At 42.0% G+C, this 15,005-nt stretch overlaps 1 protein-coding gene across 1 annotated transcript in view; it reads left to right on the forward strand.

Annotated features, from left to right (window-relative positions):
- KDM5B (lysine demethylase 5B) overlaps nucleotides 1-15,005 on the forward strand; it is a 93,967-nt gene that overhangs the window by 23,300 nt on the left and 55,662 nt on the right. The window lies entirely within an intron of this gene.

Below are 15,005 nucleotides of genomic sequence, written 5' to 3' on the forward strand. Positions count from 1 at the left end.
TCCCGCTGACACCAACGATGGGGCGCTATTCCTCCCGCTGACACCAACGATGGGGCGCTATTCCTCCCGCTGACACCAACGATGGGGCGCTATTCCTCCCGCTGACACCAACGATGGGGCGCTATTCCTCCCGCTGACACCAACGATGGGGCGCTATTCCTCCCGCTGACACCAACGATGGGGCGCTATTCCTCCCGCTGACACCAACGATGGGGCGCTATTCCTCCCGCTGACACCAACGATGGGGCGCTATTCCTCCCGCTGACACCAACGATGGGGCGCTATTCCTCCCGCTGACACCAACGATGGGGCGCTATTCCTCCCGCTGACACCAACGATGGGGCGCTATTCCTCCCGCTGACACCAACGATGGGGCGCTATTCCTCCCGCTGACACCAACGATGGGGCGCTATTCCTCCCGCTGACACCAACGATGGGGCGCTATTCCTCCCGCTGACACCAACGATGGGGCGCTATTCCTCCCGCTGACACCAACGATGGGGCGCTATTCCTCCCGCTGACACCAACGATGGGGCGCTATTCCTCCCGCTGACACCAACGATGGGGCGCTATTCCTCCCGCTGACACCAACGATGGGGCGCTATTCCTCCCGCTGACACCAACGATGGGGCGCTATTCCTCCCACTGACACCAACGATGTGTTGCTTACTCCCTCTGACGCCAGGGCAATTTCTTTTCCTGATGACCACAGTCTGGCCCCCTAAAACCTGAAGGACAGTAAATTGCCCTTTGTTTCCAAAGTTTGGAGTCCCCTGCTCTATAAGCTAGGTTCACACTGTTTGTGATATGATTTTGATCCGACTTTTAGTGCGAATATGTAGTGAACTTTGGTAAAGTTTGTATATTCTGTGGGTCAACATCGCACCAAAGTAGTACAGGAAACTTTTCCAAAATCGCTCCATGCTGAATTGCATTGATGTGAATGGATACCATTGAAAATGTGAATTCCCTTATGTGAATTTGTATCTGAAATCACACTAGTGTGAACCTGGCCTAATGGTTGGAGTAGCACGATAAGTTCACCAGAATGTTCATGTGGGCCTGAATTCTGGGGCTGTTGCAAAATCAAATGGTGCTCTATTACTAGATTTACAAACCGATGAAGAATGCAGCTATAGAGAAAAGTAAAAGAAGGCTGCAATCCAACTCTAGTAGATTTAAAAATGGTTATCTTAGTTGTACAGTACAGGACACAGGGCTTGTATTCGTAAACCATTGATTATTTGCAGGCTACCCCTAAGGAATGAGCACTATCCTAATGCACACACACATAACCCTGTCCACTCCAGCAGACAGCAGTTATTTGCTAGTGTCTTTAGGAGATGGACTGCTTCATCTTTTTGGAGAAGTTTTTTTCTTTTTAAACAATCCTTTTTTTTCTTCTTCTTATACTTTTATCAAGCTGTGGCTGCTTATTGCCGTGGGAACAAAATGGAATTTCTATCTCTGCCCTTCCCTTGCTTCCTACTCTCCAATCTATTAACATCTGCTCAAAAACTAGCAGATTTACTGGCTGCTGTGTGCTTGCTTCAGGTACAAGCTGTGGTTGTACCAATTCCTTCAGCGGAAAGGTTCCCAAACCTATTCAGTCCCCAAGGCAGCAATTCCTTGTAGAATTAGCAAGATCTGTCCTTGTTGCTCTTAGGCAATGCAAATTTCTATCATCAATAGACACTGGATATAGGTCTATACTTCTACGATTATACCCAATTTTGGTGGAACATGTCAGAGAGGTGCGACCAACCGGGTGGGAATTAGAGCTAAAACCTGTTTTTCATGTGCCTTGCACTGGAGTTCAATACAGTGTGTGGGGATACCTGTATGCCATATTATATCTTGGACGAGATGTGCTCGATCTCAGCCAGCACCTGAATACAGAGTGTAAACCTTGGAGACTGATACTGCAGGCTTGGCGCAGTATACTTTTGGCAGGCAAACTTGTATGATGCCAATGCCTGGGCCTTGAGATCTTCCAGAATCTGTCAAAGGTAGGAGAAACCAGATGTGGACATCCTGGCCCATCAGGTTTGTAGCCAGGTCCAGGGAACCAGGCCTTTGGAGTGGATGTCCTGGTGATTCCTTGAACTCTATTTAGGGTTATATGGTTTCTCTTTGATCAAGAAGAGAGGACAATATCCTAGGTGGAAAGAAGAGACCAATCTGAGCAGAAAAGACCTTGTCCTGTGCAAAATATGAAAAGGATTTTTACAAGAAAAGGTTGCCAGCTCAAACACACCTAACTGATGGATTGGTCACAATGAAGTCAATAATTAAGAGATTTTCAAATGGGATATATGAAATAGGCTCAAAGGAAGGTCTCTGGAATACTGAGAGCACCAGCATGAGCTCCCACGATAACACAGGGTGTCGAATTAGGCTATTTATAGTAACTTCCTGAAGAAAAGTCTTGATTAAAGATCGCAAAGCAAGGGGTTTCTAAAAACCTGTCCTGGACTCAGCTGTCAGGCAAAGTAGGCTCTTCCATGTGCGATCTTGCAGGAGGTAGATTTTCTCATTATTAGGTGGTAATAACAGAGTTAGATATAGTCCTTGGTATCAACAGTACTGTTGTTAAAAAGCCAGCGACTGAGAAACGGAGTGGAATAGGGTGACTTCTGCCACTAAGTCTGGTCTGGTTAGTTGAGGCTCAACCATCAGGAATCTATGTACCAGGTCATTCTGGGCCAACTCCGTACAGTGAGGATCACCATAACCCTCTATCTTGTGCAGCAGTCAATTAAGCATCTTTAGAAACAGAAAAGCGATGGCAAAAAAACTAAGTGGTCTATCGAGTCTATGCTTTTTTTTATACATGTTTTTCTTTTCTTTCTTTTTTCTTTTTTGTTTTTCCTTATTCTTTCTTTTTTGAAGACAGAACCAGATTAGGGCTTCTTATTTAAGGAGTGAGAAATTCATGATCTGAAACAAAGATAGAAAATTTAGAAACATAATTTTGATGGTACTGAAAGAAAAACACTGGTCCAGACGTAACCATTTCCCCTCCTGACAACAGTATTTTTTAAAGTTATGTTGATTGTTTGGAACTGTTTTTTTAGATTAGGATTTGTTTAGCATTTTACCTTTTTTTTTTTTATCACACAATTGGGTTTTTTTTTTTCGGTAAGGCTGGTCCTGCCCTGGTCACACACAGAGGATAAGCTAGGGTGGCAAAGCTGTAAACAAAATACTTACAAGGTATTTTTTCCCTAGGTACATTGTTCTACATTTAGAAACGTTAAACTGCAGTTTCCACTGTTTTCTGTTTTTGTTTTCCATTTCTATATTGTCTCCCCTTCCCTCGGTCCTACTCCAAAACATGCCAAGGAAATTTTTCTACACTGCTTGGATGTTTTCAGAGTGGTTGGTCTACCTGGCAGCTTTGGCTTCTTTTTGCAAAACCCTTCCCCTTTGTCTTATCTGTAGGCTGTTGTAGAGTACATCTTACCTTCAGCTCCACTTTTGCCAGGTGGGTCAGAAAACATTTTTCCTGGGCCTGTATGTTTCTTATTTCCCTGTCAGAGTTCATTACATCAGGCCTGCTTGCCATTCCAGCATCGAGCATCTATATCTCAGATTTGCAAGGGTGCCATCTGATCCTCCTTCCCTTTTTTTTTTCTTTTCTTTTCTTTTCTTCCTTTTCTTTTTTTTTTACAGGTTTTACCAGCTGTATGTTCATGCCTCTGTTTATACATGCTTTGACCGAACACTGCTAATAAAGAATTATAAAATGTACCATATGTTGACATATGATGAAAGAAGATTTTGAGTGGCTTAAGGATTGTTGCAAAGCAAGAATATCTATGTGAGACACTTCAGATGGAAGTTGCCATTCTTTGATTCGAGTATACATGCTAGTTGTAGAGTATTTCCTTTCAGCTCTACAGCAAGTGCCATCTGTGCCCCATAACTAGCAAGCAACCTATCATTCAAAGAATTGACAGCTATAAAGGAATTCTTGCTTACAACTCTGCTGCTAGCAGTGCAGCCAAAGACCTACCTTGGCTGGTGATTACATGAGGAAGGTGCATAGTAAATGGAACATCCCTGTTTCTCCTACCTGTTAGCATGCCACTTTTGTAGTCTGACAGAACTGTGCAAAGCAGTGGCAGCCTAACTGGCTTAGAGTGCTGATCTCTGTTCTAGTCTGATTTCCTTCTGTTTAGGGGATTGATTACTGGAGGCTTATATCAATTCAGATTCATGTTTTAATTGTATGTAAAAATGTAATTGTATGTAAAAATGCAAGCCTTTTTAAATGGAAATGTTTAATTATATTTTTTCCCCAATATATTTGTATGGTGGTCAACTTTTAATGAACGTTTTTGCACTTCCCAAGTGAATATTGCTTCTATAGGAAGTGCACCAAGAGCAGAGGTGGTCAACAGAAGACATTACATATATTCTCAGTATGTGTGGTCTGCTCTTACCTCAACAGGAAGGCCAGTTTAGAACTTTGTGTCAGTGTTTTTCATTTAAGCTGCTGTCTCTACCTGAATATTGCATAAATGCTTGTTCAGGAGTCTGAAGTTAAAAATGTAATTTGTAGGCATGTGTGCCTACAGACACATTACAACCTTTTTTTATTTTAATACTTTTTAAATCAACATATTTAAATCTTTTTTGCAATGTTCAAAAATCATGTCTGTATGTAATTAGTTTTAAAAGAGATGTTCAGGGTTTCTAAAAAAAAACATTTATACTCATCTAGGTAGATACAACATTGATCCCCTCCTGACTCTACAGTAGAACTAGGCGATCACAGACCAGTGGTCACTCAGTCATCAGCTTTCTGTGAGCAGAGAACTGGGTACTGTCAGTCACCGGCTCTCTGCTCTGCCTCCCCAGCGCTCACTGGAGCGCTGGCTGTGGAGTGGGAGGGAGACACTTGCTCAGGCTCTCAGCGGATCACTGAGAGGCTGAGCAAGGTGTTGGTCCAGGATTCTGGGTGAATCCCAACCATATGATCAGAATCTTTTCAGAGCCTGGATCAGCTCTGTGACGTCAGCCGACAGCGGGCTTCAGCCAGCTATTTGCTGAAAACGGGTCACAGGAGTACAGAATTAACTGCACTCCTGTGATCCATAGGAGAAGTATAGCCAAAATAGCTGTGACTATACTTCTCCTTTTAAACATCTTCTCTGAGTTGCTTGTTGTAATGTGCTGTTTTATCCTAAATCAATTGCTTCTTGTGGGTGGGTTTGGACAGGGCTCAGTATACATACAGTGGGGATCGAAAGTTTGGGCACCCCTGCTAAAAATTTGTATTAATGTGCATAAAAAAGCCAAGGAAAGATGGAAAAACCTCCAAAAGGCATCAAATTACAGATTAGACATTCTTATAATATGTCAAGAAAAGTTAGATTTTATTTCCATCATTTACACTTTCAAAATAACAGAAAACAAAAAAATGGCGTCTGCAAACGTTTGGGCACCCTGCAGAATTTATAGCATGCACTGCCCCCTTTGCCAAGCTGAGACCTGCCAGTGTCATGGATTGTTCTCAATCATCGTCTGGGAAGACCAGGTGATGTCAATCTCAAAGGTTTTAAATGCCCAGACTCATCTGACCTTGCCCCAACAATCAGCACCATGGGTTCTTCTAAGCAGTTGTCTAGAAAACTGAAACTGAAAATAGTTGACGCTCACAAAGCTGGAGAAGGCTATAAGAAGATAGCAAAGCGTTTTCAGATGTCAATATCCTCTGTTCGGAATGGAATTAAGAAATGTCAGTCATCAGGAACAGTGGAAGTTAAAGCAAGATCTGGAAGACCAAGAAAAATATCAGACAGAACAGCTCGCAGGATTGTGAGAAAAACAATTCAAAACCCACGTTTGACTGCACGATCCCTCCAGAAAGATCTGGCAGACACTGGAGTTGTGGTACACTATTCCACTATAAGGAGATGCTTGTACAAATATGGTCTTCATGGAAGAGTCATCAGAAGAAAACCTCTTCTACGTCCTCACCACGAAAATCATCGTTTGAACTTTGCAAATGAACATATAGACAAGCCTGCTGCATTTTGGAAACAAGTTCTGTGTACCGATGAGGTCAAAATTGAACTTTTTGGCCGGAATGAGCAAAGGTACGTTTGGAGAAGAAGGGTCACAGAATTTAATGAAAAGAACCTCTGTCCAACTGTTAAGCATGGGGTTGGATCAATCATGCTTTGGGGTTGTGTTGCAGCCAGTGGCACAGGGAACATCTCATGAGTAGAAGGAAAAATGGATTCAATAAAATTTCAGCAAATTTTGGATGGTAACTTGATGCCATCTGTGAAAAAGCTGAAGTTAAAGAGAGGATGGCTTCTACAAATGGATAATGATCCTAAACACACCTCGAAATACACGGGGGATTACATCAAGAGGCGTAAACTGAAGGTTTTGCCATGGCCTTCACAATCTCCTGACCTCAACATAATTGAAAATCTATGGATAAACCTTAAAAGAGCAGTGTGTGACAGACAGCCCAGAAATCTCAAAGAACTGGAAGACTTTTGTAAGGAAGAATGGGCAAAGATACCTCAAACAAGAACTGAAAGACTCTTGGCTGGCTACAAAAAGCGTTTACAAGCTGTGATACTTGCCAAAGGGGGCAGTACAAGATATTAACTCTGCAGAGTGCCCAAACTTTTGCAGACGCCATTTTTTTGTTTTCTGTTATTTTGAAAGTGTAAATGTTGGAAATAAAATCTAACTTTTGTTGACATATTATAAGAATGTCTAATCTGTAATTTGATGCCTTTTGGAGATTTTTCCATCTTTCCTTGGCTTCTTTATGCACATTAATACACATTTTTAGCTGGGGTGCCCAAACTTTCGATCCCCACTGTAAATCCCTGTAGTAACTAAAAGAGAACAAAACCTTTGGAGACCTTTTCCAGTGGAAGACCTGGAACAGATTCAAATAGATGAAACTAAGCGCTCAGCCATCAAAGCAGTTGAGGCAAATATTTTTATGAGTCCCAACAGGAAAAGCCTGAGTGCCTCTTACATTTTTACCTACCTGCTTTTGAGGCTCAGCCAGGGGGTTCTTTTTACATGTATGGTGGGATTGCCCAAAGGATAGGAAATTCTTGATCAGGGTATACCAACTCCTATATATAGCCTTGTGTACTTCTATTGCAAAGATCTTTGACGTTGTTTGAACACCCAGCTCAAACTCTTGACTCATTCTCATCGCAGCCAAGCAGGTACTTGCTCAAGCATGGAGATCCCCCACTATCCCCTTTGCAGAGGTAAAAAAAAACCAAGTAGCTCAGATAAAGTGTGGATTCCATGGATTAGATCTTGAATAATCCCTACGTTCTGTCTCGGTTCTCTTTCATAACCTCATAGCTAACTACCAAATATATTTCCCCACGCAAGACTGTCTTTAACATTGGATAAGAGGACTATGCAGATGTAATTAGACAGTCTCTAGAGCACCCATTATCAGCTAGGGTTCCTCCAAGGGTGGCTAGGGGTTCCTTGAGCTGTGGCTAACTGACCTCCCTTCTGATGGTGCCTGCTTAGCCCCAGGTCCAGCATCACTTGGCAGAGCCATTGGCAATACTGCAAGGTTGTCAAAATTGCTTTTCCTGGGGGCATTTTTCCCACTTACCACCATCAGTGTAAGAGGAATTTTCCCAATAACCCCCGATGGACTAATCTCACCAGGGCTTCCCTAAAATGTGAAAATTATTTTAACGGTTCTTCTGGGGTAAGGGGGTTGAGAGAGGCTGTATCAGTATTGCTGTTAAAATGTCTGAATTAACAATGTTCTTGGAATATTATACAGTGGATTGAGATATACATGTAAGGAATGTGCTAGTTTTGCAGGTCCAGACTACAGATGCTTAGGGTAATATCGCTTCACTCTACTGTATGTTATGTGTTATTTATGCCTGAATAAGAGCCTTTGAACCAAAAAAATGAATTTACCTTTTGTAATTTTTTTACCTTTTGGAAATTTCACTGTTTTAAACTAACTTTTAAACAATGTTGAATGAAAAAAATCTATATAGGTTACCAAATTTATTATTTCATAAAAAAATACTTTTCAACTTTGCTGTACATATTTAGCCCCATGTTATAGCAGACTGGTACACGGAAGTCAAATGTATTTCTTTTATGGAGTCAACTGTGTGCAGTTAGTATCACATGCTCTCAAAGTAAATATACTTGTTTATGGAAATTACAGAATGTATCTGAGTAAACAGCATCAGGAAAAAAAAGTTTTTTTTTCTTTGAGTGTGTTTTTTTTTTCTCTTTAAAACATACAGTGCCTTGAAAAGGTATTCATACCCCTTGAAATTTTCCACATTTTGTCATGCTACAGCCAAAAACGTAAATGTATTGGGATTGTATGTGATAGACCAACACAAAGTTGCACATAATTTTGAAGTGGAAGGAAAATGATAAATGGTTTTCAAATTTTTTACAAATAAATATCCGAAAAGTGTGGTGTGCATTTGTATTCAGCCCCCTTTATTCTGATACCCCTAACTAAAATCTAGTGGAACCAATTGCCTTCAGAAGTCACTTAATAAGTAAATAGAGTCCACCTGTATGTAGTTGAATCTCAGTATAAATACAGCTGTTCTGCGAAGCCCTCATAGGTTTGTTAGAGAACATTTGTGAACAAACAGCATCATGAAGGCCAGGGAACACACCATACAGGTCAGGGATAAAGTCGTGGAGAAGATTAAAGAAGGGTTAGGTTATAAAATATCCCAAGCTTTGAACATCTCATGGAGCACTGTTCAATCCATCATCCGAAGTGGAAAGAGTATGGCACAACTGAAAACCTACCAAGATATGGCCGTCCACCTAAACTGACAGGTCAGGCAAGGAGAGCATTAATCAGAGAAGCAGCCAAAAGGCTCATAACTCTGGAGGAGCCGCAGAGATCCACAGCTCATGTGGGAGAACCTGTGCACTCCACAAATCTGGCCTTAATGGCAAGAAGAAAGCTATCGTTGCAAGAAAGCCATAAGAAGTCCCATTTGCAGTTTGCGAGAAGCCATGTGGAGAACACAGCAAACATGTGGAAGAAGATGCTCTGGTCAGATGAGACCAAAATTAAACTTATAGGCCTAAAAAGCAAAACGCTATGTGTGGCGGAAAACTAACACCGCACATCACCCTGAATACACCACCCCCACAGTGAAACATGGTGGTGGCAGCATCATGTTGTGTGGATCCTTTTCTTCAGCTGGGACATGAAAGCTGGTCAGAGTTGATGGGAAGATGGATGGAGCCAAATACAGGGCAATCTTAGAAGAAAATTTGTTGGAGTCTGCAAAAGACTTGAGACTGGGGTGAAGGTTCACCTTCCAGCAGGACAACAACCCTAAACATACAGCAAGAGCTACTATGGAATGGCTTAGATCAAAGCATATTCATGTGCTAGAATGACCCAGTCAAAGTCCAGACCTAAATCCAACTGAGAATCTGTGGCAAGACGAAAATTGCTGTTCACAGATGCTCTCCATCCAATCTGACATAGCTTGAGCTATTTTGCAAAGAGGAATGGGCAAAAAAGTCACTCTTTAGATGTGTAAAGCTGGTAGAGACATCCCCAAAAAGACTTGCAGCTGTAATTACAGCAAGTTCTACAAAGTATTGACTTGGGAGACTGAATACAAATGCACGCCACACTTTTATTTGTCAAACATTTTGAAAACCATTTATCATTTTCCTTCCACTTCACAATCGTGCCACTTTGTTTTGCTCTATCACACAAAATTCCAATAAAATACATTTACGTTTATGGTTGCAACATGGCAAAATGTGGAAAATGTTAAGGGGTATGAATATTTTTTTCAAGGCACTGTAGGTACAGCAAGGTACAGATAGCAACACTTATTCCACAAAATCTGAACAGACATCCGGTGTAGAGGTTAATCTTATTTGATGATCAACAAGCAGTGAATAACCAATGAGCTGTTTTAAGCAACTCTGGGACAGTGTTATGGAGAAGCACCAATCAAAGTTAGGGTTATTGGAAATATTCTCAGTTTTAAAAGTTCTCTGAAAATAAGGCCTGTTTGAAATTTGCCAAAAGGCACATGGAAAGAACAGCAATTGCATAGAGAGGTTTTATGGTGTGACAAAACCAAAACTGGCAAAATGCTGTGTGTAGCAGGAAGCCAGAATGCTCATCACCCGGAGAACCGTTTGCGCAATGTTAGTATGTTGAAGAGATACTTTTATTCACTGGGGGACTGGAAAACTAGCCAGAGATGAGAGTTTGGTACAGGAGGGCAGTTCAAATACATATTTATTGGTAAGAGCCTTGACACAGGGTCAGATATTATTCTAGCTTTGATGGTGAACCTAACCACACAGCCAAACATACACTAAAGAGATTTAAAAGCAGGGACCTGAATGCCCTAGAATGGTTCAGCCAAAGCTCAGCAGTCAGACAAATTGCCACAACTGTTGTTTCATGCAACCTGGATAAAAGTAGCTTGATCTAGATGTGCAAAGATGGTAGAGACTTATCCCAACATATCTGCAACTGTAATTGCAGCCTGTGCTGGTTTTGCCATGTATTGACACAAGTGAATACCTATGCATCTAATGTCTGCTTTTTTTGTCACCCCCCCAAAAAAAAGAAAATACATACACATGCATACAGTGGATATAAAAAGTCTACACACCCCTGTTAAAATGTCAGGTTTCTGTGATGTAAAAAAAATGAGACAAAGATAAATCATTTTACAACTTTTTTCACCTTTTTTTTTATGTGACCTATAAACTGTACAACTGAATTGAAATACAAACATCTTTTAGGGGGGAAGTAAACATAAAACTAAAATAATGTGGTTTCATAAGTGTGCACACCCTCTTATAACTGGGGATGTAGCTGTGTTCAGAATTAAGCAATCACATTCAATACCATGTTAAATAGGGGTCAGTACACACCTGTCATCATTTAAAGTGCCTCTTATTAACCCCAAATAAAAGTTCAGCTGTTCTAGTAGGTCTTTCCTGACATTTTTCTAGTCGCATACTACAGCAAATGCCATGGTCCGAAGAGAGCTTCCAAAGCATCAGAGGGACCTCATTGTTAAAAGGTATCAGTCAGGAGAAGGGTACAAAAGAATTTCCAAAGCATTAGATATACCATGGAACACAGTGAAGACAGTCAGCATCAAGTGGTGAAAATATGGCGCAACAGTGACATTACCAAGAACTGGGCGTCCCTCCAAAATTGATGAAAGGAGGAGAAGAAAACTGGTATGAGAGGCTGCCAAGTGGCCTACAGCAACATTAAAGGAGCTGCAGGAATATCTGGCAAGTATTGGCTGTGTGGTCCATGTGACAGCAATCTCCCGTATTCTTCATATGTCTGGGCTATGGGGTAGAGTGGCAAGATGGAAGCTTTTCTTACGAAGAAAAACATCCAAGCCTGCCTAAAGTTTGCAAAAACACATCTGAAGTCTCCCAAAAGCATGTGGGAAAATGTGTTATGGTCTAATGAAACCAAGGTTGAACTTTTTGGCCATAATTTCAAAAGATATGTTGGCACAAAAACAACACTGCACATCACCAAAAGAACATCATACCCACAGAGAAGCATGGTGGTGGCAGCATCATGCTTTGGGGCTGTTTTTCTTCAGTTGGAACTGGGGCCTTAGTCCAGGTAGAGGAAATTATGAACAGTTCCAAATACCAGTCAATATTGGCACAAAACCTTCAGGCTTCTGCTAGAAAGCTGAACATGAAGAGGGACTTCATCTTTCAGCAAAACAACGACCTAAAGCATACATCCAAATCAACAAAGAAATGGCTTCACCAGAAGAAGATGAAAGTTTTTGGAAAAGCCCAGCCAGATCCCAGACTTGAATCCCACTAAAAAGCTGTGGGGTGATCCGAGGAGGGCTGTGCACAGGAGATGCCCTCGCAACCTGACAGATTTGGAGTGTTTTTGCAAGTTAAAGTGGGAAAATATTGCCAAGTCAAGATGTGCCATGCTGATAGACTCATACCCAAAAAGACTGAGTGCTGTAATAAAATCAAAAGGTGCTTCAACAAAGTATTAGTTTAAAGGTGTGCACACTTATGCAACCATGTTATTTTAGTCTTTTATTTTTACTTCCCTCCACCTAAAATATTTTAGTTTGTTGTTCAACTGTGTTGTCCAGTTTATAGGTTACATCAAAGGTAGAAAAAGTTCTGAAGTGATTTATCTTTGTCTTTTTTTTTTTTTTTAACATCACAGAAACCTTACCATTTTAACAGGCGTGTGTAGACTTTTTATTGGGGCGCTTGCCGTTACATGAACTTTAATGGCATCCCAGTCTTAGTCCTTAGGGTTCAATATTGAGTTGTCCCACCCTTTGCAGCTATTACAGCTTCAACTCTTTTGGGAAGACTCTCCACAAGGTTTAGGAGTGTGTCTATGTTTGACCATTTTTCCAGAAGTGCATTTGTGAGGTCAGTGCCTTATGTCGGACGAGAAGGCCTGGCTCGCAGTCTCTGTTCTAATTCATCCAAAAGGTGTTCTGTCAGGTTGAGGTCAGGACCCTGTGCAGGCCAGTCAAGTTCCTCCACCCCAAACTCTCTCATCCATGTCTTTATGGACCTTGCTTTGTGGACTGGTGCGCAGTCATGTTGGAACAGAAAGGGGCCATCCCTAAACTGTTCCCACAAAGTTGGGAGCATGAAATTGTCCACAATGTCTTAGTATGCTGATGCCTTAAGAGTTCCTTTCTCTGGAACTAAGGGGACAAGCCCAACCCTAGAAAAACAACCCCACATCATTGTCACGGACGCACGATCGCCACCCTCAACATGCGACAATCGAACGACCGCGACCAACAATACGTCACGCCCGCGGCGTCAGACCACAGACCCTCTCACCAAACTCGTGACCTGAAGGACCGGCCGATCTAAAACCGCAATGTGACGTGCATAACAAGGCCACACCCAGCTGCACCCTACACAGCGATTTTCCAGCTAATGGACTACAATTGGTGCCTGCAGTCTGAATGCGCTTGTTACTGGGTCGGGTTAATTACGCAACTAACCCTTTCACACTGCCACCACCTTCTTTTGTACAGAGAAAAAGGAAACACTCTTTATCCAATATACACTGTAATGGTTGAAAGGTCGCCTGTCCAATACGGTCACCGCAGGCCAATTGGGCAGAGGATTAAATAAACACAGTAGCGTCTCTTCAAAAGGCAGGAATTCGTAAATTGCAATTAAGCGCTTTAGAAACAGTTTAACACTTTCAGAAATAAAGATTTATTACAAAGAGTCAAACAGGTACAATAAAATATTTACAGGAAAAGATGTAACTAAGATATATATTTATATATACATAGAAAACAGCACAGCAAAGAGATAACAGGGAGAAGTTAAAAGGTTAAGTTACTTGCCATGTTCAGCTTTAAGGTAAGCAGATCCAAGTTGCAGAGCGAAGGGTCTTTGATCTCCTCCTGTTACGATGTTAAAATTGGGAGATGTGTTTAGCTTAACTTTTTATGCTTGCCAGCCTGTCTTTTAAAGTCCCCCGGCAGGGGGGGTGGCTCTGAGTACTGGCCAATACCCTGTTTTGGGTGGGATCGTCGGATGCATTAAAACTGACAGCTTCATAATTCATGATATGAAACATAGGTGACAGCTGACCTGAGGAATGTTCATTTAACTTCTGTCACCTGGCTGGTAGGGTTTATGAGGTTCCAACTTCTTTCAAGTCCAGGGAAAAACTATCTTATCTTGGTTAGGAGGTGTAATTTTACACAGGCCTTGGGACAGAGAGTCTGCTGTCTCTATGGGGGGGCTTTGTAGCGCTGGGCCCCCTGCTGCTCCAGCCTGCCAGCACTTTTAACACTTACACATCTGTCCCTGTGCCTCTCAGGAAGGGAGGGGGTAGGGAATAAAGGATTGAGGAATACTTCTAATAAAAAAGGGGAACTCCACGTCCATCTCTGATGAGCAAGTTTGCTACAATCATAATACCCCCTCAACCAAACTTTACACTTAGCACAGTGCAGTCAGGCAAGTACTATTTTCCTGGTAACTGCCAAAGCCAGACACGTTGCCTGACCGTATAATACAAATGCAGCGCTATAAACAAAAAAAAACGATAATAATGAATGATAAAAGGTGAGCGCCAGTACAACGCTTATAAAGTGATGAATCGTCTCTTAATGACGTAGTAAATGGATAAATATTAAATCAATACATAAAGTGACTGACTATAGTGCATCATGAATATAAAAATGCAAATCAAGTCCAAAAAATTGGGTGATCCATACTCCGTGCTAGTGATCCTAAATGGTGAGGGCTGGTAATATGAGTGCACTCACCAGAAGCGCACGGGATATGCGCATATATAAAAGTATCCAACAATGGTTGTCAGGGGCTGCGGGGTCATCGGGCACATTCCAGGCACATAAGGTAACTCCACTCCCTCACAGAGCACACTCAGCTCCTAGGGACAGCTCACCGTTGTCATCAGACCATCCAACCAGGAATACCACAGGGACAGCTCCAAATTGGTATTGCATCACCAGGACAGAAGCATCAGAGTTTGGGGGATATCTCCACCTTAGGGGCTCGCATAATATGCCTGACAGAGAAGCGTGATTCGTCACTCCATAGAACACGTCTCCACTGCTCTAGAGTCCAGTGGCGGGGTGCTTTACATCACTGCATCTGACGCTTTACATTTCACTTGGTGATGTAAGGCTTGGATGCAGCTGCTCATCCATGGAAACCCATTCCATGAAGCTCTCTATGCACTGTTGTGCTAATCTGAAGGCCACACAAAGTTTGGAGGTCTTTAGCTATTGACTCTGCAGACAGTTGATTTCTGCTCACTGTGCGCTTCAGCTTGCGCTGACCCCACTCTTGTCATTTTACATGGCCTACTACATCGTGGCTGAGTTGCTGCTGTTCCCAGTTGCTTTCACTTTGTTATAATACCACTAAGAGTTTACCATGGAATATTTAGTAGCAAGGAAATTTCATGGATAAACTTATTG

The sequence above is a fragment of the Staurois parvus genome, unplaced genomic scaffold (genome assembly GCF_062004578.1).
Source record: "Staurois parvus isolate SC_StPar_1 unplaced genomic scaffold, SC_StPar_1.0 ptg000717l, whole genome shotgun sequence".
Taxonomy (NCBI): domain Eukaryota; kingdom Metazoa; phylum Chordata; class Amphibia; order Anura; family Ranidae; genus Staurois; species Staurois parvus.